This window comes from Pseudophryne corroboree, chromosome 1 (assembly GCF_028390025.1).
Source record: "Pseudophryne corroboree isolate aPseCor3 chromosome 1, aPseCor3.hap2, whole genome shotgun sequence".
NCBI lineage: Eukaryota > Metazoa > Chordata > Amphibia > Anura > Myobatrachidae > Pseudophryne > Pseudophryne corroboree.
Genome location: NC_086444.1, coordinates 361,379,864 through 361,387,924, shown reverse-complemented (window position 1 = coordinate 361,387,924; position 8,061 = coordinate 361,379,864).

Sequence of the window (8,061 nt, the reverse complement as noted above, 5' to 3'; positions counted from 1 at the left end):
GAGGTGCCTCTGCGTCTGCTCCCAGGTGAATGTAATAGTGGAGTACCCCAGGGTGTGGCCTGGCTTTCATACTGCGAGGACGTGCTCTATGGCTGCTCCTGAGGGCACATTATATTACCTCTCCTGACATCTACCTGCTCCCTCCCTGGGAGTCTTGGAGTGCCTCCAGCAGCCCCTCTTACCCTGCTGCAATCGCTGGGGGGGTCCCGCGGAGTCGGGGAGCGCTTTTCAGCCCTCCTGCGGATTGCGGCCTTCCCCTCAGCGTGAAGCTGGGGCCTGAAGTTGAGATCGTGGCCGGGCTGTGTATCCGAGCCGCGCAGCTGACTCCACGGAGCTTTCCGGGTCCCCAGTGGGCGTCTTGCGGGCAGCCAGACAGCTTCTACAACCCCCCACCTGCTGCACTACGACCCCGGCGCACGGGACACGGAGGGGAGGACGCGGCCCGCCGGGACGGGGATCGAGCGACGGCCATCTTGCCTTCGGCTGTGGAGCTCGCGGGACGACGGGACATCGGCCGAGTGAGCTGCTGCCCCCCCCCCGACTACTAATCCCCTCACTGTTGCATCGGCTGGGCCCCGGCGCCGCTCAGGTCAGTGTTGCTGGGCTCCCCCAGCCGGTCTCTTCCTCCTGCCCTGGGGTGGTGGTCTCGGGAGCTCCCTGAGTGGGGGCGGCTCGCCACAGCCCTCGCTGCCCACTGCCGGCTGCATAGGTGGCCGCTCTCCTTGGGGCTCCAGAACCGCACGGGGCGGAAGGCTCACTCCGGCTGCACCGGGCAGTGGCCCAGCTCCTTCCCCCCCACCCCCCCCCCCCCTCCTGGGCTCGGCTGACTGGGATTAGCTCCCTGCCATCACTGGGATACCGTGGTGCAAGAAAGCAGATAAAGCACATATATTTCTACTCAGCCCTGTTGCACTGCCGCCGGTCGCTGGCTGGTCCGTGGCCGTGCTGGCGTGCTCTCCCCCATCGCCTGGCTACCGTGATTGGCACTTGTGGAGGCTACTTACCTTGCTCTGCAATACTGATTTGCTCCACACCTGATTACTACTTATCTCGTCCTCTACGATGTGAGCATCACATGATGCCTGTTTTATGCTAAATCATTCTGCGGCCAGGCAGCGCTAAGGGGCTCATTTTGATACTACTTATAAGGTCTATGGGAGCCGGCATCAACCCATTTCACACTTGTGCCACCTGTTCCGCTGAACCAATAGCATCAGCTGCTACCCATCTACCTTTCTCATTCCACTATGTCACAGAGGAACCGCAAAACCCCTGCTCAGGCTAAGCCTAGTATCCTCCGGGCATGGGAAAAAGCAGGTGTTACACCTCGCGGCTCCCCCACCGTGGACCCAATGTCGGATGCCGATGATGCTACTTCTCCGAAGACAGGTCTCACGACCCAAGATGTAATTGCTATCGTCACTAAGACCATTCAGACGGAAATGAGGTCAGTCCTAGCTGAATTCAGAACTGAACTCGCTGATCTTGGCACCCGCACAGACTCCCTGGAACGTAAAGTGGATGAAGTCTGCCAATATCAGGTAGTGGTCGAACAGGAGCTATCGTAGATTCGCGCGGATATGGCCCAACAGAAGGACCACTTGGAGGATATGGACAACCGGAATCTCCGGAACAATGTCCGGATCCGCAACATACCGGAGAGCGTTTCTATGGAGGGCCTCCCAAGTTTTCTGGAGGGCTTGCTGCAGACTATGATTCCTGAGGTCTCTAAAGATTTCCTCCTTCTCGATAGAGCGCATAGAGCCCTGCGCCCACGTCCTCCACCCACCTAACCCCCGCGGGATGTCATCCTGCGGTTCCATTATTACAAAACAAAAGAGAAATTTATGATGGCGGCCCGGGAACATCAATCAGTTATTTACTCTGGGGCCCAGCTGCAGATTTTCCAGGACTTGGCCCCCTCCACACTTCGAAAACGCAAGGACCTTACCGCTATCACCAAAGTCCTTCGAGACAACTCCATCAAGTACAAGTGGGGCTTCCCGTTCCAACTACATGTTACAAAAGATGGCTCTCACCATTCGATCAAAACACCCGCCCAAGGCTATGACCTTCTCAGGTCCCTGGGCATTTTTGAGTCTCTTCCTGTTGAGATCCGGAATCAGCTCACTATCACCTCCCCTAGAAGACCCGTGGCTCCTACCCCCGAATGGTCTACTAAATGAGCGGTTGGAATCCCCTCTCCGGATCAGTAATTATATTGGACATTGCACATTAGTCCCCCCCTTTTTTATCATATTAGTCTTATGATATTTTGTTTCGCATATTTGACCTTTATGATTTAGTGGACTAGGTGTTCTTCCTGACTCCTGCATAATGCCACATGGTGACCCCATCTCTATGATGGCTGCGTGCCCTGGGGTGGGCCGGCTGCTGTGCCGCTCTGCACCAGGGGACGACATAGTCTTATACAAACAGTTTATCCGTTCCAAATGTTAGGTTTAGAGGAGTTAGCTATTTCGCATTTAAATGTCCTCTCGCTATGTTTATTATATCATGCTAGTTTCTCCCTCTTCCTATTACATTGTTTTCCACATTTGAGTTTGGTGGCTGGTTGGTCAACATGTTGTCTAGACCTCCTACACATCAGTCCTGGATGGTCCCTTTTCTTTGTGTTGGTCTCGTGCCTTGAATTGGTAAGGCTAATCTACCGCTCAATCCTGAGGGACCACCCTGGCCTAGAATTTGGAAGTGATTGTTTTGGTTGCTGTTGTTTTTGCATACCACCACTGATTCATCAAGGCATTGTTATAGGTCTAATTGATGTTATATTTAGGATGCCTTGGTTGAAATCACATCTTAAGGTACTGTTATTATTAACATAGATATTGATAGCAATGTCTTCTTTTCTCTTCCTACTCCTCTTTACTCCGTGACCTGATTCTCCCACACCCCTTACCCTGGCTCGCAGAATGTATCTCCCTCTTTTTTCTGTATGTTCCTCTTCTTCCTTGTTATTTGTTATTATTGGCGCTACCCCCCACACCGAAGGGGCTGCCCGCCTGGCACCCGCCCCTTCATTCCTGGACCATACCCGTTTCTAGGAAAGGGTCTATTCCTTAAGTTCGTACTTACGATCTCTCTCACCTGTTACTCTTGTCTTTTTCTTCCCTCTTTAATGTCCCCTGGTCGGCCATGTCAAGGGTTATTCTTTCTACTGAGCTATGCTGTTTTTCATCCTCCATGACTTTAAAAGTCTTTTCCATTAACGTCAATGGCCTCAATTCCCCGACCAAGCGCTCCATGGCGTTTCAGTTTTTTGCCAGACAAAAAGCGGATATCATATTCTTACAGGAGACCCATTTTAGGGCCCCTCACCCCTCTTTAAGCTCCAAGCGTTATCCTCATGCCTTTTATTCCACAATGTCAGCTAAGCGCAGAGGCACTGCCATCCTGGTCCATCGTGACCTTCCCCTGGTTGTCCAGGACACAGATCTCGATGACCATGGCAGATTTGTGATTCTCTCCGGCTCCCTTAATCAAACCACCATCACCTTGGCGTCGGTTTACGCTCCGAACATGCAGCAGGGTTCCTTCTTTAAGACGTTCTCTGACCATCTTTCTAAATTTTCGAATCCCTGGGTTATTGTGGCCGGTGATTGTAATGCTACATTAGACCCCCATGTTGACAGATCCCGTCCATGCGTGGGGCCCTCTCCCCATACAAAACTGTCTAAACTCCTCCAGTCATGCATCACGGCACACAATTTATATGATAGTTGGAAAACACTTTACCCGTCCTCTAAGGGCTACACGCACTATTCCCCACAACACGATATATATACTCGTATCGATTACGTTTTTGTAGATCGGGACTCCACTCAAACCCTTTTGGGCGCCCAAGTAGTTCCGATCACTTGGTCTGACCATTATGCGATATTACTTGATTTCGCTTTTTCTCATAAACCCTCGACTTCCCGCAAGTGGCGCCTTAATGAGTCCCTGCTTCTTAAATCCTCTAACGTGTCTCAAATAGAGGCCGCGATCCATCACTACCTTGCTGATAACGTCTCCCCTGACATCTCACCAGCAATACTATGGGAAGCACATAAGGTAACACTGCGGGGTCTCCTCATTAGCCTTGCGTCTATCCAGAGGAAGGTTGAGTCTAAACGGATCGTGGACTTAGAGGCTGACTTGGCTTCATTGACTCTTCGCCATCAGCGTTTCCCCAAACGCAAACTATACCTAAAGATACTTGCCCTGAAAGGGCAATTGTCACAAATCCTCACCAAGAAAACGATCAAGTCACTCTTGTGGATCCGCCAGAAATTTTACGAAAAGTCAAACAAGGCAGATACCTTGTTAGCCCGTCGACTGCGCGAGAAACGCACGCTCAATCGGATACTGGCTTTGAGGTGCCCTGATGGATCCACAACGTGTGACCCTAAACTGATGGCTTCCCTTTTCCAAGATTATTATGCTTCCCTCTATAACCTCCCCTCCGAGGTCTCTACCGCTCCACACCATGTGTCAGCTATCCAACAGTATCTTTCCTCTTGTCATTTACCGACACTCTCTACAGCAGATCTTAAGACACTCAATGTTCCTATTACTCACGAGGAAATCCTTACTACAATTGGGCAACTTCACCGCTCTTCCGCCCCGGGTCCTGATGGGTATACTGCCATATATTATAAAAAAATTTCCCAAGCCCTTCTTCCTATGTTACACTCACTCTTCAATTCATTGATGGAGGGGAGCTCCCTCGATGCAGCCACCACCAGAGCCAATATTATAGTTATTGCCAAACCTGATCGTGATCCCCTGGAAATGAAAAACTATAGGCCCATCTCATTGTTAAACACAGATCTAAAGTTATTCGCTAAAATCCTGGCAAACAGACTCGCTCCTTATCTCCCCACATTAATTCACCCGGACCAAGTGGGCTTCATCCCCAATCGTCAAGCTGCAGACAATACACGGCGCCTTATTGATCTCATACACCTCTCCCATCGGGACGCCATTCCGACTCTGGTGGTGGCTCTTGATGCGGAAAAGGCCTTTGATAGGGTAGCCTGGCCCTTCATAAAGCAAGCCCTACAGGCTGTAGGAATTCATGGTCCATTCTATAATGCCATCACATCGCTTTATTTTAACCCCTCAGCGTCTGTCCTGGTTAACGGTCTTTCCTCCCCGCCACTATCTATTAGAAATGGCACCCGACAGGGATGTCCACTTTCCCCCCTACTTTTTGCCCTGATAATGGAACCGTTGGCGGCGAAAATCCGACTGAACTCCAACATCTCAGGTATCTTGGTAGGCAACCATGAATATAAAATTGCACTATATGCAGATGATGTCATTTTGACTCTGACCGACACGCACACTTCCCTACAACACCTCTTTGAGGAGATCCAAACATATAGCTCCATCTCGAACTATAAACTTAATGCCGACAAAACAGAGGTTCTAGATCTACATATCACTCCACGGGATCTTAGACTTTTACGCTCCTCCCATTCCTTTAAATGGCAAAGTACTAAACTCAAATATTTAGGCATTTACCTAACCAAATCCTATTCATCGTTATATGCTGCCAACTTCCCACGTTTAATATCTTCACTGAAATCCGATCTCACCGCATGGAATAAATTATTTATTTCTTGGTTTGGTCGCATCGCGGCAGTCAAAATTAACCTATTGCCGCGTTTATTGTACTTATGGCAAACCCTGCCTATTCACATTCCCGTTAAGATATTGTAGAATCTTCAGAGAGATATATCTAACTTCATCTGGGCTGGGAAAAAACCCAGAGTCAAGATACGGCTGCTCCAACAGCACCGCTCAGAGGGCGCCCTTGGTGTTCCAGATCTTATTCGTTACTACCGTGCCACGCATTTGGCCTCTTGTGTTCTCTGGCACTCACCTCCGGCACAGAGAACGTGGGCTTTTCTCGAGGCGCATTCTCTCCATATGTTCTCATCCTCAACCCTGTTATGGTGCCCATCCCGCTTCTGACCCACCTCTAATCTTCTCTTGCCAACAGTGCGCTTTTCCTTGTCAATATGGGATTTTTGTACTCGCTTCTATCAACTCCGTTTTCACAACCCCTACTTAACTCCTCTATGGAACAATGCGCAATTCCCTACAGGCAATAATCACTCTGCATTCCACCATTGGACCGCGCACAATATTCTTTTTCTACAGGACGTAGCTCCTTTTTCCTCATTCCCATCTTTTGCGAATCTACAATCCCGCTTTTCACTCCCCCACTCTGTATTCTATCAGTTTTTGCAAATTAGACATTTCTATGGAACTCTCACTAAACCCACCCATCCTGTTTATTGCTACCTCCCTGGAGATATGGTGTCGCGGATCTCACTCAACGAAGGGACTGCTCTCTCGCATTTACCGGGTGTTACTGACACACAATGTCCCCCCTAAGGAGAGTCACGAACTGGCCTGGGAAAAAGAGGTGGGAGAGACCTTGACCGTTGAGGACTGGGAGGACATTAGACAAGAAATTACCAAAAGCTCTATCTCAGTTCGAATCGCTGAAAATTCATATAAACTGTACTACCGCTGGTATCTGGTTCCTACTAGACTACATACCATCTATCCCACGTGCTCGGATGAGTGCTGGAGACTATGTGGGTGCCGGGGGATCCTGCTGCATGTTTGGTGGTCTTGTCCATCGATCCGCCAATATTGGAGACAAATCCATAAATTGGTTTTAGAGGTTCCACATATAACCGTCCCTGACTCGCCTCTTTATTCGCTACTTTCCCGTCCCATTCCTGACACCTCTCGCCACCAACTAACCCTAATTAAACACATTTTGAATACGGCTAAATGTCAAATTGCGTCTAATTGGAAATCCGTGACCCCTCCCACTTTGACCGCTACTATTAACGCAATTTGGTTCACATATAAGCTAGAGTGAATTACTGCTGCCCTCCGAGACTCCCCAATATCCTTCACTGAGACATGGACACCTTGGACCCTACACTTTAATGCTGAACCGCCATTGACAACTATTTAATATTTAATCTATACTATATTTATGCCACAAATTTACTATTATACATGGCTCTGACTGGCCGACCTCTCTCTCTCTCTCTCTTCCCTTCCCCTGTTCTTTATAATCCCCTCCTTCCACTGTTCTCTCTTCTCTACCCTGTATCCTTCTCCATTATGTACCTTGTTTCTTTTTCTTCCCTTTTTTACTTTAATTGATATTTGTAACAGTTTATGTAACCTGTTTACACGGCGGCATGTTTGATATCTGCTAATTGATACGTCTATTGAGCGCCCCCCCTCCCTATCATAATATCCCATTATTTTTTTTAAATATGCCTTTTACTGTTTACAACGGTCTATTTGTCTGTTTATATGCTTATATAATCAATGAAACGTTATTTAAAAAAAAAAAAATAACCCACCCAAATCTAACTCTCTCTGCAAATGTTATATCTGATACCCCCCCCCTGCAGTGCACATGGTTTTGTCCAACTGCTAAAAAATTTCCTGCTGTGATCAACTTGGAATTACCCCCAATATTGGTGGCACAGGAGAGCTACCCCTAAACCACACACACACACGCACACGCACACACACACACACACACACACACACACACACACACACACACACACACACACACGGCAAAGCCTGTAAAATTAATTTGGATAGTAATAATAACCCTTTTATTTGGAGCTATTATAATAATAATATGCAGCACAAATGAGCGAACCCCTTCATCACATAGGGCAAACCCTGTAAAAATGATTTGGATAATAATATAAGTAATGTATATAAGCCTTTTATTTGGAGTAAACAATGTACAGCACATGACACCACCACTGGACTTATGGCAGCACAAGACAGCACTACTGGACGGATGCAGCACAAGACAGCACTACTGGACTGATGCAGCACAAGACAGCACTACTGGACTGGTCTTATACGGCAGTACCCCTGGACTTATACTGCAGTAACCTTGGAGTTGTACGGCAGTGTCAGAGAGGATGGCACTTTAAAAAACTAGTCCCCAAACAGCACATGATGCACAGAAGAAAAAGAGGTGTAAGATGGAAT